At 32.9% G+C, this 17,986-nt stretch overlaps 1 long non-coding RNA gene across 2 annotated transcripts in view; it reads right to left on the bottom strand.

Annotated features, from left to right (window-relative positions):
- Positions 1–4,223, bottom strand: part of LOC144302246 (uncharacterized) — a 200,871-nt gene extending 196,648 nt beyond the window's left edge. For both annotated transcript variants that reach the window (XR_013369080.1, XR_013369079.1), the window contains exon 1: positions 4,114–4,223. This is a non-coding gene — a long non-coding RNA (uncharacterized LOC144302246). The remainder of the gene's footprint in view (positions 1–4,113) is intronic.
- Between the last annotated feature and the right edge of the window lie 13,763 nt (positions 4,224–17,986).

Raw genomic sequence — 17,986 nt, 5'->3', positions numbered from 1 at the left:
ACCGGTGGCGGGGAGGGGAGAGGGTGGAGCATAGTAAAAGACATTCAGGTCCAAGAAGCATCGAGAATTCCAAATACAATGAACACAAGGATGTTCAAACCAGGCACATAATAATTAAAATAATTTAAAGATAAAGAGAGAATCTCAAATGCAACAAGAGAGAAACAAAAATTTATATACATGGGAAAACACATTAGCCTGTCAACCAATGTTTCAGCAGAAACATTGCTGAAACATTGGAAGCCAAAAGAAAATGGCATGACACATTCAAAGAGCTGAAAGAAAAAAAAAAAAGCTACAACCAATACTCTACAGGGCATAATTATCTTTTTGATTTGAAGAACAGATACAGTTTCCTAGATAAACAAAGAAATAAAGACCTTCCCAGACAGACAAACCACTACATCAGCCTAGAAATAGCCATAATTAGACATAAGAAAAATATGAATAAAAAGATGTAAAATATGACAACATATACATAAAGTGTGGAGAAAGGAGTAAAAAGGGAAGAGAAGGAGGAAAAGGAAAAAAAGGGGGAAAGGAAAAAATACAAGAAGCTTTTTTTAGGATGCATTTGAACTAAAATGACCATCAAATTAATATGGACTGCCATTTAAATTAGGATGTTACATATGAGACTCATAATAACCATAAACCCTAAACCTATGATAGAGACACAAAAAATAAAGAGAAAGAAAGCCAAATAAGACACTATAGATATCCATTGATCACAGAGAAAGAGCAAGAGAAGAAAGGGACAAAGAAGAAGTATAATACAAAAACATAAACAGAGAAAAAATAAAATATGGCCATAACTACATAGCTATCAATAATTACTTTAAATGAAAATACTTTATTTTTTCTTTAAAGATTTTATTTATTTATTCATGAGAAACAGAGAGAGAGAGAGAGGCAGAGACACAGGCAGAGGAAGAAGCAGGTTCCATGCAGGGAGCCCCACGTGGGACTTGATCCCAGGTCTCCGGAGATCATGACCTGGGCCGAAGGTGGCGCTAAACTGCTGAGCCACCCAGGCTGCCCTGAAAATACATTCTATGAGGATGACATTACCCTGAAACAAAAAACAAAGACACCACAAAAAAGATAATGACAGTCCAATATCCTCGGTAAACATAGATGTAAAACTCCTCAACAAAATATTATTAGCAAATCACATACAACAATGCATTAAAAAGATTATTCACCAAGATCAGGTGGGATTTATTTCTGGGATGCAAAGATGGTTTAACATTTGCAAATTAATCAATGTCATATATCAACAAAACAAAGAATAAAAATTTTACGATCACAACAGATGCAGAGAAATTATTTGATGAGATTCAATGTCAATTTATGATAGAAACTCTCAATGATTTGGGATTAGAGGAAACGTACCTCAACATAATAAAGGCCAAATATGAAAAGCTCAGAGCTAATATCTTACTCAATGTTGTAAACCTGAAAACTTTCCCTCAAAAGCAGCAAGAGAGAAACAAAATGTTATATACTTCCATATATATACTTCAATATATAAGACTTCACCAAAAATCTACTAGCACTGATAAATAAATTCAGTAAAAGTAACAGGATGCAAAATTAATATCATGAAACAAGTAGCATTTCTATATGCCAACAATGAAATCACAGAAAAAAATAAAAAAACCCAAAACACCATTTATAATTATAGCAAAAAAAAGAATAAAATACCTAGGAGTAAACTTAACCTAAGAGGTGAAAGACTTGTACTCTGAAAATTATAAAACACTAATGAAAGAAATTGAAGATGACACCAACTTGGAAAGATACTGTATATGCATGGATTGGAAGATGAATACCGTCAAAATGTCCATATTACCTAAAGCAATGTACAGATTCAATGCGATCCCTATCAAAACACCAATCACATTTTTCACTAAACTAGAACAAATAATACTAAAATTAGTATGGAACCACAGAAGACCGCAAACAACCAAAGAATTCCTGAGAAAGAATGAAGCTGAATTATACCAATTCCAGATTTCAAGATATATTACAAAGCTGTAGTAATCAAAATGGTAATGTCCTGGCACAAAAACAGACACATAGATCAATGGACCAGAGTAGAGGCTCCTGAAATAAATCCACATTTATAGAGTCAACCTAGGACAACAGAGGCAAGAATATACAATGAGGAAAATATAGTCTTTTCAATAAATAGTTTTGGGGAAATGGACATGGAAAAGAATAAGACTACTCTCTAACACCATATACAAAAAAAAAAAAAAAAAAAAATCCCTCAGAATCGAACGGTACAGAATTAATGAAATTGGAAACTGCATATTTTATGGAAATGTATTACTTTGAGAAAACATTGTTTCTTACAGCTCATCATTTTTAAAAAAATATTTCTGTAAAGAAAGAATATGCAGGGATCCCTGGGTGGCGCAGCGGTTTAGCGCCTGCCTTTGGCCCAGGGCGCGATCCTGGAGACCCAGGATCGAATCCCACATCGGGCTCCCGGTGCATGGAGCCTGCTTCTCCTTCTGCCTATGTCTCTGCTTCTCTCTCTCTGTGTGTGACTATCATAAATAAATAAAAATTAAAAAAAAAAAAGAAAGAATATGCAGATAAAAAAAGTGAAAACCGATGGAAATTTTCAAAAATTATTACTGAATCAAAGATGAGGATTTCATTCTTCTAATTTATTTTCCTCCTCATGAAATGTGTTTTTAAAACCACCAAATCCTCTTTCTTCACTATTGCTATTCAGTAATCTCAGATTCAGTGTGCCTTTTGAGACAATACCTTTGGCCTCTTTATCACGAGTTCAATGAACCACAGATATTTTTTCATCCTTTAAATGTACTTCTTCAATAGCAAGTATCATTATAGCATACTGCCTGCATTAGGAATTTCAATTAAGTGTTACTTCCTAGAAAATCTACATATATTATTCACCAGATGATGTTTATTTAAAAATATCTTACTGACATTCAATTTGATCTATTCTCATCAATTGATTTTTAAAAGATTTCAAGAGGGTCACTAGGCTGGCTCAGTTGGTAATGCGTAAGGCTCTTGATCTTAGGGTCATAAGTTCAAGCCCCATGTTGGGAGTAGTGCTTACTTAAAAAACAAAAAACAAAACAAAACAAAAAACTTCAAAAAAAATATAAAAGATTTTATGTTTTATTTTTCTTTAAAATAATTTCTGTCTGAAATAAGTTTATTTTTTTTTTTGAAATAAGTTTAAAATAGAGATTAATGACACTTATTTTCAAATATTTTAAAATAAACTCTAATGAGGTTTTATGTTTTAATTTATCTGGTAAATAAATATATTTCATTAATTCTAATCTGGAAGGTAGTATTATTAATAAAAACTTTCTAGCCACATGTTCTATTTCTTTGTGAAAATAACAACTTTACAGCCAAGAAATAATTTTAATAACTTAAGATAAGCCTATTTATTGCTGCAATGATAGAACCAGTCAGATTACCTCTTCTATTTTATGAAATCATACAATTAGTAGTTCTATTTCTTTTATGCTTAAACTCACAGTTGCTTGATTTTCTAACATTTGCTAGAGAAGAATTTTGCAAGCTCCTACAAAACCAGTTCATTCTCATTGGTGAAAATGTCATAGGAGCTTAGGTATGTTTATAAATTACTTTCTTGAAAAATCCAAGTGGGCCTCTTCAGATTCAAGATGATCTTTATCCTCTCATTGACTTAAAACTTTTGGATGCCATGTCTCCTTTTTGAAATGTCAGTTACTTATCAGATACAGCATACCTCAGTAAACTGCTTATACTCATAACATTATTTTATCCTTTTTAATAAATGTAGTGATAGGTAGAGATCTCCTTTGCAATGTTCACTAGGAATAATTCATTTAAAGTGTGATCTTGATTCTTAAATTAAGCATGTGTGTGATGCTTCAATAGTCTACTGATCCTTCTTAGTGTTCTTAGGAAACACTCGCTACAGCCCTACCCCCCTCACCTTTTTCTTTTAGTCAATTTGCGGACAGAATGTTTTAGCCTATTTTTGTCTTATTATGAAATAGATTTGAAATAGTTATCTCTGGTCTGGTGCTTGTGATCTAGATTCACTTTAGAATGATTTGTTACCATATTATCGACAGGAGAATGGATATCCACTTCATCTTAAACATTCTCCTCAAGCAGGGCAAACCACTGTCCTCTCAATTTTATTTCAGTTGTTATCTTAGTGTTTTCTGAGAGGTGTTTGTTTTGAGGAGGAAGGTTCCGTTGTCATGGCATTGATATCATTAGAACTTCTATAATCCAAGTATCTATTTCTGAGATAAAAGTAAGTGAAGCTACCAGTGGATTAAATATTTACAACATGCCTAACGTCTCTACTTTTTTTCCCAAATTTTATTAACTTCATGTATACTACATGCTTTGCTAACTTTTAATATTTGTTCTTTACCATCTATCTCCTCTTGCCATCTGTCTGTCCTGTTCTTTCATTATATGAGATGGAAGCATCGTCCTTTACTTTGCTCATAGATGTGTCCCATGCATACAGATAGGGTAGAGGTTGAATAAATATGTGAGGGATTAATGCAGGAATGCTTGGCGGAAAGGACTCTATTCTCAGCTGATATATTCAGACTTTCATTATCTTTTTTTTTTTTGACTTTCATTATCTTAAATGTCATCAAAACCTAATAGTATATCTGAAAATAAACTTACACATATACTTTAGAGGAGAAATGGGGAGATATATTTTAAAGAAAAAGTTCTTGGCATCTTTTTTTCTGATGTTATTAAACAAATAAAAATCTTCTCATCAAAAGAGATATTGAGATTGATTTCATTTTATTGGCAAGTGGCATATCTGTGCTTCTGTGCTTCTCCACTGTTCCCTTCTCCTTCTCCTTCTTCCTCCTTCTCCTCCTTTTTTTTTTTTTTTTTTTTTCAGGGCACTAAAATGCTGAGATAGGTATTATTCACCAAACTCCAGACATATTCAGGGTAGTCTTAAACATTCTCTACACATCAAATAGAATGTTACATTCTCAATGGATTTTATAGTTTTCAATTTTCCTTCACAAGTCCTAAGTAATCTCCATTTCTCAAAGCCTAATGTATTCCCATGTATGCCACGTGTAACTCAATTTCTCTTTCTTCAAAATTGCTGAGGTCTACTTAAATCCTAGTATCTTTGCAACTGCTGAAATTTTTCTTCAATCTTGCTATCATTTTACACTCACAATTTCAACCCTGAAAGGATAATACATTTTAGCTAAAATATGCTGTGACTCTTGCCACTGTTGTAATTCTGTTTCAATCTGTTTCTTCCCCTTTTTATTTCTGTTTTAATTTTACGAACTATATAAAGTAGATAAGAGGTCACAGAGAAAACATTTAAGATTTGTTAGTACCTAAAACTACTCTCCAACCATAGTCTTCAATAAAGCATATTCCTTAATTCTTATGTTTTGAGTTTAATTAAGGAAATGAACCAGATAAGGGAAGAATGGTGAGGGATAAAAACAAGTAGGGATTTTAGATTTTCACTGTCTCATATAAAAAAAAAACAATAATTTTAACCTATATGTTAAGCAGAGTTATTATTTCACATAGATCTTAGAATGTATTTTGAATATAGAACTAGATTGAAATTAAACTTTATTTTCACAACATAATATTTAGGCATAAAAAGAAAAATACTATCTTTTCTTTCACTACCTCACCTCTCAGCTAAACTATGAAGTATTCTTAATGAATAGGATAAATACTTCAGGGGATATTCTACAAAGAATTAAGTAAAAGAGTTATTTACAGTAGTTAAATCATATAAAAAACAGGGGTTAACCCTTACCATATTTATGCTAATTTTCAGTAGAGTTGAATGATAGCCAAATTTTCCAAAAGAAACAACAGTTTGAACTGAAATTCTCATTTAGTAATTTACAGCTCTGGAGAAAAGCACAGGGCTTTTTTAAGACCCTTACCAAATAAAAGATGGTTATGAGGGTGTAAGGCTAATGCACAAATGCATATGATATGACAAAATAATGTAACTAAAAAACAAAGGTAACGAAGAGAAAAACAGGGAAGAAGAGAAATTTCAGTCTTCAGAAGCAGAACACTTCAAAACCGAGCACTGACATCTTGATGAGAAATCATGTAGTAAAAAAAAAAAAAAAAAAAAAAAAAGAAATCATGTAGTGACTGAAGGGAGTTTAATATAAAAATTTCACAGGAAACTGATGTTTCTTAGAACCTCTAGTTTTATTAATGTCACTGTATCTTCTAAACAAATATATATAAAATTGAACATCTACAAAGAGAAGGTAGTTGTGGTTATAAACTGTATTATTTCACACTATGTTTGACTTGTTTGACTCTAGCACGAATAACGTGTATTCAACTGTAAGGATTTAAACAAAGAGAGATCTTTTTTCTTCTCACATAACAAAAAAGACTCTTCAGGAAGGTGGTCTAGAGCTGGTGGGAAGCTTCTCAATGTTGCAAATATTATAGCCTCCTATCACTGTTTTGCTCTAAGATTCTTAACTGTGCCATTTATTTCTATGAAAGGCTCCTGCAGCTTCAGGTTGTTCATTTCAAAAAAGTAAAATGTAAGATGTTTAAAAAAAGAATTATTAGGCTTTTTCCTTCAAAAAATTAAAAGAACAAAATTCTACAACAGCAATAAGAATGATATCTTAAAAATCCCATACAAAATTGCCTTATAACCTACTGACTATATTGAGTCATAGGATCACCACAGGGCTAGGCCATCAGCAATGTTTGCCATAAAGGATATCTTCTTTTTGTTGATAAGGAAGTATATTTTCAAACAGCAGAAATTAAGGTTGATATACAGCTACTACATCTATTTTATTGATTACATCTATGTCTTTTTTACCCTTGCTAATATTTGCTGTTACGATTCACTGGATTTTTCTTAGTATATTTCCTAGTATTAGTATATTTTTCATATGTTACAGTGCATCTTTTGTAGTTTTTCCTTCACAGAGTTAAATTCTAGGTAATTCTGTCCATAAATATTGATGGACATTAAATTTTCATTGTGAATTATGAGTTTAAGCATTAAAATGTGCTTTTGTTTTAACATTTAATACATTTTGATTGAATTTTATTTTATTTATTTTTAAAAATTGTATTTATTTTAGAGAGAGGGGTACAGTGGGGGGAGGCACAGAAGGAGAAGGACAAGCAGACTCCACACTAAGTGGGGAGCCCAATGCCAGGCTCAATTTCACAACCCTGAGCTGAAATCAAGAGTCAACACTTAACCACCTGAGCCACCCAGGTGTCCCTATACTTTATTTTAAATATTAAGTTCAGTAGCCCTACTTTTGTTGGTTTCCATAATTCATGTATACCTTTGGCCACTCTTTAATTTTAGCATTTCTGATTCTTTTTGAATATATATATATATATATATATATATATATATATATAGTAGTTACATTTTGCTTTATGAGCCCAATTAAAATTGCTTTAATGGGATCCCTGGGTGGCGCAGCGGTTTGGCGCCTGCCTTTGGCCCAGGGCGCGATCCTGGAGACCCGGGATCGAATCCCACATCGGGCTCCCAGTGCATGGGCTCCTGCTTCTCCCTCTGACTGTGTCTCTGCCTCTCTCTCTCTCTCTCTGACTATCATAAATAAATAAAAAAAAAAATTAAAAAAAAAAATTGCTTTAAAATTTTTTTTAGTTGTGACTTATGGAAATGCATGTTTATTGATATGACTAATAAATTTGGTCTCCACTCCATCATATTATTTTATAATTAAATATAATATAGTATATGTGGGCAGCCCAGGTGGCTCAGTGGTTTAGTGCTGCCTTCAGCCCAGGGCCTGATCCTGGAGACCCGGGATCGAGTCCCATGTTGGGCTCCCTGCATGGAGCCTGCTTCTCCCTCTGCCTGTGTCTCTGCCTCTCTCTCTCTCTGAATAAATAAATAAAATCTTTTAAAAATATATAGTATATGTGCTTTACTTCTTTCTTTACTGGATTTTTCTTATATTCTCTTTTATTAAAGATTTTTTAAAAGATTTTATTTATTTATTTATGAGAGCCACACAGAGAAGGCAGGGACAAAAGCAGAAGGAGAAACAGGCTCCCTGCAGGAAGCGGGATGCACGACGTGGTCCCAGGACCCTGGGATCACACCCTGAGCCAAAGGCAGACACTCAACCACTGAGCCACCCAGTTGTTCCTTTTTTAAAGAGATTTTAAAAGATTTGTATTTTTGTTTCAGTGATTACCTTTGCAATTTTACCTTAAGACACCAAGTTCTCTCTTATGATTTTAATCATTTTGGCATTTTTAAATGGTGCCTTTTTTTTTTTTTTTTTTTTTTTTTTAGTAGACTCCATGCCCAGTATGGAGCCCAATGCAGGACTTGAGCTCAGGACCCTGAGATCAAGACCTGAGCCAAGGTAAAGAGTTGGTCACTTAACCAACTGAGCCACCAAGGCTTCCCTAAATGGCACATTTTAAATCTCATCTTCTTCCTATATAAAAACCAGTAAAATTATTCTTCTTTCCTGTTTTTCTCTTCATTACCTTTGTTTTTTAGTTATATTATTTGGTCACATCATATACAATTGTTTGTTTGCATTCGTCTTACAGCCTCATAACCATCTTTTATTTAGTCTGAGATATACTAATATACAAATATTAAGTGCTCACAACAGTTCTTTTGTCAGAGCTTTTCCAGTCCTGTCTTGGTTGGGAGAAGAGCAACCTGCAGTAGATTTCTCAAGAAAGTCTTATAGGTATAGAATTCCTCAATTCTTATATGTTTACTGTCATTCTATTTTATTCTTGTATGTTATTTGATTTTTGCCTAGAGACCTGAGAATTATTTTTCTTTATCCTAAAATCTAATATTTTCTTTTTTTTTTCTAGGTTATAAAGTATAGATGATTATTCTAGGATAATATTCCCAGGGGACTCCTAAGTTTTTTCGATATCAAGATTCAAGTCTTTCATTTCTGAAAATTTGTTTGGATTATAGTTTCAGACATTAGTTTTTCTCTAATGGATATTTTTTGCCCAACCTCCCTGACCTTTCCTAGGACATCAATTATGCAAATATTACTTCCTCTTTTATTCTTTTCCTTTTCAACCTAATTTTCAGAAATATTTAAAACTTTTTTATTGTTATTGTATTATTTTTTATTAATACCTCATTTTATTCTCTTTCTCTTTTACTTTTACCCTATATTCTTCATCAAATTTTAATTCCTCCTTAGTCACCTTATTATTTTCTATTTGAGTTGTCTTTTTTCATTATTGTCTGAGATTAATAAGTTTTCATTTTTCTTGTGTGTGTATTTTGATCATTTCTGTTCTGAGTTTAAAATAATCCTGTAAGGGTGTGTTTTTCATATCTACAAATGCTGGCTTGAGAATAATCAGTGTAAAGTGTTATCTTACGGAGTTTTTCTGTTTCATTATAGATTTTGGCAAAAAATTTTCATCAGATAAAGTGTGTGGATTTCATATTCTGACTTTTTTATAAGAAATTTGTGTAGTTTCTTTTTTCCCCAAATTTTGGTCCATTCTGAGGATTTGTGGTCATTTGTAATATTTCTTTCAATATTAACTTAAAAATCAGTTTAGTAAAGTATACATTCTTATTGGGTCTTCTTTTTTTGGTAGTGAGGGGAAGCATTTTGTTTCCTAAAACTTTTCATTGTCTTTGATTTTATTTGACCCTAATTTTCTCCATTTTACATTTTTTACACAAATACCAAATATCAAATGGTATTACTCTTCCAACTATATACATAGTATGTATATATAGATAGATAGATATAGATATATTCTCTAGATATATATATCTATATATATCTATATATCTATATATCATAGTATGTATATATAGATATATACTCTAGATATATATCTATATATCTATATAATTATATATCTATATATCTATATCTATATATCTATAGATATTCTCTAGAATCTATGCGTTTAAATAACTGTGACATCAAATCATAACATTCTCCTTCAATCACTGTTTCTCAACAGCAGGACTATTGCCATTTTATAATTCCTTTGTTGTAGGGGACTTCCTTATACCCTGTAGGATATGTCAGCATCTCTGGCTTTTACTCAATAGATACCAATAAGAAGCACTTATCCAGTGTGTGACAACTAAAAATGTCTCCAGATATTTCTAAATTTCCTCTGATGAAGTAAGCTATTAAAATTGAAAACCAGTGTTCTGGTTTACCAGGAAACTATTTCTGCGACCTTGGTTGTGATATCTCTCCTCTCTCATTCATGCTTTTCTTTATTTGGTTCCTTTCTCTTCTCTTTTTGATAAGTCTGGCTAGCGATTTATCAATTTTATAAGTTTTTTTCAAAGAACCAGTTCCTAGTTTCATTGATCTGTTCTGTTTTTCGTTTGCTTGTTTGTTTGTTTCTTTGAAGATCCATCTATTTTTTTCATGAGAGACACAGAAAGAGAGGCAGAGACATAGGCAGAGGGAGAAGCAGGCTCCATGAGAGGAGCCTGATGTGGGACTTGATCCCAGGACCCTGGGATCATGACCTGAGCCAAAGGCAGATGCTCAACCACTGAGCCACCCAGGTGCCCCATTTGCTTATTTCTCTATCATTTATTTCTTCTCTAATTATTTCCCTTCTTCAGCTGGCTTTAGGCTTCATTTGTTGTTCTTTTTCTAGTTCCTTTATGTCTAAGTTTAGGTTGGGTATTTGACATTTTTCTTGCTGCTTGAGGAAAGCCTGTATTGCTACGTACTTCCCTCTTAGACTGCATTTGCTGCATCCCAAAGGTTTTGGATCCTCATGTTTTCATTTTCATTTGTTTCCATGTTTGTTTGCTTATTTTTTATTTTCTTCTTTCATTTCCTGGTTAACTCATTCATTCTTTAGAAGGATGTTCTAGCTTTTAGGTCCTTTATATCCATGGTAAGGGACTCTCTCGTGTCTTCCATGCTTTTCTCAAGCCCAGATAGTATCCTTATGATTATTGTTTTAAATTCTGGATCAGGCATATCACTTGTATCTGTTTCAAATAGAGCCCTGGCTGTGACCTTTTCTTGTTCTTTCTTTTGAGATGAATTCCTCCAATTTGGCATTTTGTTTAAGTCTCTGTCTTCTCCTGACTGCTATGAAAACCTGTTATGTTTCCTGCTTCTGAGCATAATGGCTTTATTAAGAAGCAGTCATGTACTGGCCAGGGCAGGTGCTTCAGGAAGCGTTTCTGGTGTTTGCTGTGTGCACTCTGCTCTGTTTTGGGTGCCCTTTCCCTCAGGTCAGTCCTCTGCAGAATTTCTCCTTGTCTGCAGTGGGCAGTATTTGGACCTTGTCCAGCACATGGCAAGTTTTAACTGGGTGTGCTCTGGTCTGCTAATAAAAAGAGGCCTGATCCTATTTCCTCCAGAGCTGAAGCTTTCCAGCACTTGATGGTTGGTAGATATAGTGTGTGTGCGGGGCGGGGGGCGGGGGGGCTTTGTGCTGATTTTTCTGGGGGAGGAGCCCACTGCTTTGGTTCTCAGGGATACTTGCCCTAGTAAACAAACACCTATAGAGTGTGGGGTTGGGAGGCTTCGTATAGGTGTTGTAGGCCTCCACTGTGGGTACTATGCTGCTCACTGAAGTCAGTCAGTACTGATGGGCCATGAAGAAAAATGGTGCCTGCACCTCTCCCTCATCCCTAGATTCCCCCCACTCTTTTCTATAAAATTTTTAGTAAGACTAACTTTGCTTATCACACAAGTTTGCTACGGGGTTGAGTCCAAGAGATTGTTCATTGGGATATAATGCTTTCTTTTTGGTTATTTATGCTACTTTGAGTTTGGGTAGTCTTCATCTTCAGGTTGTGCAGATAGTGTATTTTTGAGTAGTTTTATTCCCTCTTCTTATTTTGCAATTTTGGAGGAAATATTAGAAGATTTAGGTTTTTTTTCTTCTGTGTAAATGTGAAAATGGAATGTTTATATGTACTATCAATAGGAAAGCTATATTATTGGAAAATATACAAATCATTTGAGTTGATGAATAACTTCTTTTTTTCAAGGAAAAGATTTTTTTTATTGATAGATTTCCATATACAAATGTGGAAATTGTAGTTCCACATATAATTCAGGAATAATGATCAATTTTGAGCTGTAGGACAGTAATAAAAACATTTATGCGTTATCAGACTAGTTAGGTAGACGAGCTTCATGGTGATGAAATTTCTCAAAATAAAATTCTTGCTACTGAAAGGCTTCTGGATTTTCCAGGATCTAAGAAATGCTTAGTCATTTAACACAAAATTTCTAGCATGCGTCCTTTATCTTAGTTTACATATGAAGGCTTTCAGGTTTTTTTGTTTTGCTTTGTAAATAGGACAGTTCACCAGTTTACAAATTAAATGCTTAGAATTCATAATTGGGAGAGAAAAATCTCTCTTTATTTTTTCCCTAACCAGCCATCAAGTTTAACTAACCACATATACATATTATATTATGGTTAGATAAGATTTGCAGGAGTAAAATATATATATATATATAATTTGAAAACAGACCCAAAGCACATTACTTTGAGCAGGATAAGGATAAATTTGAGTATTTAGGTAAGAATCACATTTTTTTTTAAAGATTTTATTTATTTATTCATGAGAGACACAGAGAGAAAGAGAGGCAGAGACAAAGGCAGATGGAGAAGCAGGCTCCATGCAGGGAGCCCAACGTGGGACTTGATCCCAGGTCTCCAGGATGAGGCCCTGGGCTGAAGGCAGCACTAAACCCCAGAGCAACCCGAGCTGCCCAAGAATCACATTTCTTACAAAAAAGTGGTTAAATGATAATAAAAATAAAAGCAAGACAAAGAAAGTGTGTATAGAATGTACATGTGAGGAAATAAGGGTTAAAGTATAAGAAATAAGAGTTAAATGTAAAATACAAGAAATATCTTGCAAGTGGTAATAATGATAATTATACTATTTGCATTCTATTAACATAATTACTTATATGCAATATCTACCAGACACTATAACAAGCATTTAATTCTCACCAATACCTTTATCAATGATGGCATGATTACATCCATTTATAAATGAACAAATAACCAAAAAGAGTAAGTTAATTTCCCAAGTTTACACAACTAATGCAGCCAGAGTTTTAATTCGTGCAGTCTAACACCAAAACTTTTATTTTAAATAACCTTTTAATTTTTAATTCTCTGTGTTTTCAGTTTTCTGAAACATTTTATCTAGAATCTCAATAAGAGCATTATGTGGGGGTTACTTGGCATTTAGAAAGATTAAAGATTTCTGACTAATACTCTTAACATTTACTGTTTAGAGAACAAATAAAACATAATTTTCTGCTTATCATAAACTAATCTCAGTTAGAACATATATTATTCCTCAAAATCATAGGTAATAGCCCTTAAAAAATACAATGAAAGAAAAAGAAATATTTTTAAAACCGTATTTCAGAATGTGACTAGTCTACTGACATCCCCATGAAAGGGCTTTCTTTCTTCTTCACTTCACTACAAGTGGATATTTATTTATCTTTACCATTGTTTTTCTTCTTCGTAATTTAATGACCATGAAGAGATAAGCATTAAAGTAGGTAACTTTAATAAGAAAAATACAGCATTAACAGACTGTACATAACGATCTAAAATTTCTGCATAGGAATGAATATGAATTTATTTTCTTCTAAAAAGCTATTATTGTGTGGATTTCATGATAATAATAGTATTTAGCACATATTAATAAAAGCCACATATATGTTTACATGTAGCAAAATATAGTAATGATCTTCATTCCAAATATTTCTTATGAATTTGCACTGAGTTGTCTTCTTCAATTTATATCACTCTAAATATTTCCTGTCTCTACTGTGAACAGTAGTGACCTATATGTAGTGATCTATATTCATAGACCTATTGAAAAGAAACCTCAGTTTACTAATGTACACTATTTGAATACAAAATATCTGTATATTGTGTACTATATACAAGGTACATCCCTATTGAATGTGCAATCTCTATTTCTAGTTATCCAAATTATGCCAAGTATGTGTGTGTGTATGAGAGAGAGAGAGAGAGAGAGAGAGGGAGAGAGTATTCAGCATTTGGTTCTGTCATCCTAAATTATCGCCACAGCTATACTCTACTAGCTATGATTTGGCTCACACCACGGAATCAATTGATGTTTTACAGTTCAATTCATAGATTGTAGAAAGTGCAGCAAACTAAAATATAAAATAAATCTCATAAATATATTCTGTGAATTTAGATTTTATGGCATGTATATGAGGAGGAAGTATATTTATAAGGAAAATAGGCACGGCATCCTTGTTTTCAAGTGTGACACAGTGATTTCCTCCATGGTAACTTTAATACAACATTTTCAGAAGATCTCATACTGCCAAACATATGTTTTAAATATTCAATAAATTATAATTTGTTCCACCGCTTTTCTAGACATAATATTGTGACTTGTTAAAAAGTCTGTGGAGATTAATAGGAGCTTATGTCATGGAAAATAAAGTTATGTATATAACTCACTAAACAAAATCAACCAAAGTATACACATTTAAGAAGTATAGATTATGGAGTTGTTTTACTATAAAAAATGAGAAATGTGAACATTGTCATTGTGAAGAAAATGCAATATTTAGTTATTTTAGTCTTTTGTAAAGGTGTAAAGCTTAACATTCATATGATTAAGACTACAACTTTTGGCCAAATAGACTGAGGTGTAGCACTTGGGCACACTCCATTACTGTATAAAATTAGATACTCTGCAAAGATATTACACTCCAGTGATTTCAATAAATTTTCCTATTAGGCCCCCAAGCCTATTTCAGCATTTTATTGCTTTATTTTAAAATGTTAACATTAAAACTTTTAACCTTCCAAAAGTCAACTTCCAAAGGTTTTCCATAAATTAATATTGCATTCATATGTTTAACCATAGACTCATAAATGAGCCCTATAAAACTATAGTACAACACATTAAAATATCAAAGTTTTACTTAATTTTCTGGTTATGGGTAACTTTAATAAACAGATATAAAAGATACAGAGATAGGAAGGTAGATAGGTAGATAGATAGATAGATAGAAAGATAGATAGATGATAGATAGATAGACAGATATAGATGTATACAAAATGCATCACACAAGGCCAATCCATTATACCAAACATTCATGCAGTCAAAATCCTTTAATCCTCTTAAAAACCTTTTGGGGTAAGTGTTATTGTAGCAGGCTGAACAATGCACCCACCTTACCATTCTAATCCTGGAAAACTGTTGATTATATTAGTTTACATGGCAAAAAGGATTTTGCAGATGTAATTAAGTTAAGGTTCTTGTGACAGGGAGATTACCCAGATGTTACAAATGTAATCACAAGGTTATTTATGAGAAGGGCGAGTGAGTGAGGGTCAGGCAAAGAGATGTGATGACAAGAGCAGAAGGAGATTTCAAGTTGCTCTTCTGGAGGAAGAGGCCATACGGCAAGGAATGCAAGTGGTTTCTAGAAGCTTAAATGTATTCTCCTGTAGCATTTCTAGAAGAAACTCTGCCAACACTTTGTTTGACTTCTGACCTCCGGACCTGTAATACAATAAGTCTGTGGCTTTATCCACTAAATTTATGGTAATTGGTGAGAACAGCAATGGGAAATTAATAGTTATTATTTGAAGTTATTTTTACAAAATTCTAATGTAGTTATGAACTTACCCAAGGTATCACAACGAATACATGGTAAACATAGAATCAGAACCTGTGTCTGACATTTCTAAAGCCACACTTTTTCCACAGAGTAATGATTTTTTAGAAGTATTAAGATTTGTTTTTTATTAATTTATTTTTTATTTTTTATTTTTTTTTAAAGATTTGTTTTTTAAAAACTAGATTTATAACACACCAAAAAAAAGTTCAATAGAAAAGAGTATACGTCATTAATTGCAACTTATTATCTGACAAGAAAGCTATGACTATTGAACATCTACATGTCTTATGTTGTGCTAGATGCTTGGGATATAACAAACCAAATTGAGTGCCTTACCTAATGAAGACCACATGCTTCTTTCAATAGTTAATTGTTCCCCTCGGGCAACATAGCATAGAAGGAAAAGTTTTAATAGCAACAGGAGTTAAAAAACACAACTACCAAAAAAAAAAAAAAAAAAACACAACTACCTTACAGTCAAACTGTCTTTTGCAGGAGGCTTAGTTTTCCCAAGAAGATAATGGTAAATGCACAAGCATGATGAACTGGTACATCATTTCAGGTTTATTTAAGTGTTCTTGGGCTAAGAAACCAAGAGTAATTGTTTTTCTTTTGCATAAATATGAAACTAGAATATTTACTATCACCACCTATGTAAATAGATAATAATTTTCTTTGAAAAAAATATAATTTATTGGAATTATACACGCAACATACCTAAATGGAGGATAATTTTTTTTTGTCTTTTTTTATTGGAGTTCAATTTGCCAACACATAGCATAACACCCATGATAATTTCTTTAATAAACCATGTCAGTCTATACATCATTTTTTCTTAGTTTTTCTCTAGTTATTGAGTAAATGGAAATATTAAAATATGTGAATTTCATGTCCATGGTTTTACATATATATAGCAATTCTATAAATATTTATCTATGCACAGAAATGCCACAAATAAATGTTAACAGAACCATTTAACCCACAGAGGAAAAAAGAGTGAAATTTCTTTCATTAAAATGCTTTTTAAAAAAATATTTTTGATGATTGTTCTGTGCTCATTCTTTTAATTTGCAAATTCCTAATACATATATAATGAAGATCTTTTCACATGTTTATTTGTCACCTATATATTCTAATAGATGAGTTGCACAGGTTTCTTATCCATTTTTAAATATAGTTATTTTCTCATCATTGATTTTTAATAGTTTTTGCATATTTTGGATAACAGTTCTTTATCCAATAACATGTTTTGCAAATATTTTTCCCAATCTGTGGCTTGTGTCTTGACACAGTCTTTTCCGAGCAGAAGTTTTTAATTTAATTTTTATTTATTTTATTATTTTTTAAAGACTTAATTGTTTGTTCATGAGAAGCACACAGAGAGGCAGAGACAGAGATAGAGGGAGAAGCAGGCTCCTTGCAAGAAGCCTGATGCGGGACTTGATCCTAGGAATGTGGGATTACACCCTGAGCTGACACTCAACAGCTGAGCCACCCAGGCATCCCTACATTTTAATTTTAATGAAGTCCAGTTTATCAATTCTTTATTTCACAGATCATGCCTTTGGTATTGCCTCTAAAAAGGCACCACCATGCCCAAGGACATCTAGATTTTATTCTGTGTTGTCTTCTAGGAGTTTTATAGTTTTGTGCTTTTTATTCAGGTTTATGAGCCATTTGGAGAGAATTGTTATAAACGGTGTAAAGCTGTGTCTTGATTTGCTCTTTTGCATGCATGTTTTGTTCTAGCAAAATTTATTGAAAAGAATACCTCTGTTCCTTTGCTCCTTTGTCCAAAGATCATGGACTATATTTATGTAGGTTTATTTCTGGTCTCTATTCTGTTTCATTGATATTTCCCTCTATTCTTTTGACAATTCCACAATGTTTTGATTCCTGTGGCTTTATAGATATTAGGGGACCTTTGGAGGTGATTGATTAGGTCATTATGATGCAGCTCTCATAAATGGGATTAGTGCCCTTAAAAAGAGGCTAGAGTCCTAGTCCTTTCCACCATGTGAGGGCACAGCAAAAAGTTGACCATCTGCAATACAGAAGAGGGCCTTCACTAGAAGAACCTGGTTGTGCTAGCATCCTGACCTCAGACATCAATCCTCTAGAATGGTGAGGAAAAATTTCCATTTATATAAGCCACCCAGTCTGTGGTATTTTGTTACAGCAGCCAAAACTGACTAAGATAGAGATATAATGAATTCTCTCCTTTGTAAGAATGATGTAATAATGAATGTACCTAGTTCAGTTCTGTG

This window comes from Canis aureus, chromosome 31 (genome assembly GCF_053574225.1).
Source record: "Canis aureus isolate CA01 chromosome 31, VMU_Caureus_v.1.0, whole genome shotgun sequence".
Taxonomy (NCBI): Eukaryota; Metazoa; Chordata; class Mammalia; order Carnivora; family Canidae; genus Canis; species Canis aureus.
Note: the sequence above shows the minus strand (reverse complement) of the source record. Positions and strands in the feature narration are given on the sequence as shown.